The sequence below is a fragment of the Penaeus monodon genome, chromosome 27 (assembly GCF_015228065.2).
Source record: "Penaeus monodon isolate SGIC_2016 chromosome 27, NSTDA_Pmon_1, whole genome shotgun sequence".
NCBI classification, from domain to species: Eukaryota; Metazoa; Arthropoda; class Malacostraca; order Decapoda; family Penaeidae; genus Penaeus; species Penaeus monodon.
The window spans coordinates 24,686,975-24,688,650 of NC_051412.1; positions in this window are offsets into that span (position 1 = coordinate 24,686,975).

Here is a 1,676-nt window from a genome sequence, read left to right on the forward strand (position 1 = left end):
AGAAAGTGTTAAAATTAACTTCTGATATTTTTATCATCTGAAAATCTTAAAAGAGTCAGAAGCAGTGGGTGATGGCATGTCTCTCTACCTGATTATCTTGGTGTTCCAGATTCCTTTTGCTGTAATGCTCCAGTCGCATTTAGGCTATGTCTTGACACAAGATTAGATCTCTTGCTCAAGTTACCCAAACCAAGTGTGCCCTCTGATCTGCCACATTGGCAGCGTCAGATACTCCTTTAACCGTTGAACCAAGTATTGCCTTTTGCAGTGTTGGTAGCTTTTGAAACTTCATGTACTCCCACTCTTGTTTGTTGTGGCAGTTTGAAGTCATCTGCTAGCGTTGGATAGTAGTTATGACAACTTTTTGTGACTAACTCTGGTGCTCTTGTCATTTTCCCAGTGTGTGTAAGCTTTCTTAGCAGGACTTGTGCTCCTTATCATGTGGGGTGATAAGTTTTTCCAAGTGTCTTAAGGTATGTGTGAGTATGATGAAAATGGAATGTTTTGTTGCACAAATATGCTTGATTGTCCTCAAGCTTAGAGGAATACTTTGCTTTAATGAAATATGAAGACAGATGGTTGATGTAAATATTTTTTTATTGATATACTTGTATTTAAGAAAACAAATCACTCTAGAAAGGAAGCATTGAAATGGTGGTATTACCATTTCTGCTTTTTGCAGAATCTTTTCACACAGCCTTTTGAAGCAGGCAGTTGTATCTGCAAGCCTTAGAAAGAGCTTTTATACTAACCTATTTATGGTATTTATTTTTGTTTCATTATTTCTTGTTTACACTTTGAAATTTGAAATTGTTAAATCATTAACAGATTTGGGTAAACCATGAAAATGATCTCAGTCTAGAGATGAGAAAGGCAATCATAAAGTATGTCTTACAAGTATTTTGATACTTGAGCAGAGTGTGTATGTTTGAGGGTTATTGTGATTTAGTGAAACAAAAGGCATGCAGGTGGTGGCAGAATACTGTTTTTGCCCACAATGTGATGTTATATAACACCTTTATGTACACATGAAGACAGCATGTGGTCCAAAGGGAGCAACTTATATTTGTTTATGCCAGTTTGATCATTGTTACCAAACAAACCACCTAGAGGTTTAGGTGATTAATCTTCCAACCATCTGGAAGAAGGTTGTGTTTTTGTTATATAAAATTAGGTTGAGGGAAAGTTACCACCAACTAGATTTAGTGTTGCACATTTTCTTTAAACACTTACGTTGTTACCAATTAGTGGTATTGAGTAGATACATCTATATTTCTACTTAGTCTATTTTTTTTTATTTGATTGAATGGAACCAGTGATAGTACATTTCCACTTGAAAAACCAAATATGTAGCCAAATTCTGAATACAGTGTAGTGGTTGAAAATTGTCAAATTTACAGAGATATTCTGTGTTTGTTCATTTAATATTATTGAATATTGTACCAGTGAAAAGCATCATAAAGATAGGTCATGGTTGTATGGCCAGGTTTTTACCCAGTGGTTATGTGCCCAAGCATTTACCAGTAGTTCTTCACCTAGGCAGTTTCCAAATTTGTATATATATATTTTTATGCCTTAAGCATGTTATCTTGTATCAGTAATTTTTGTGCGAGACTCATTTTTACTGTGTTCAAACGACTGCAAATTAACCAGTGATTACTTGCCTTGTCTTGAAA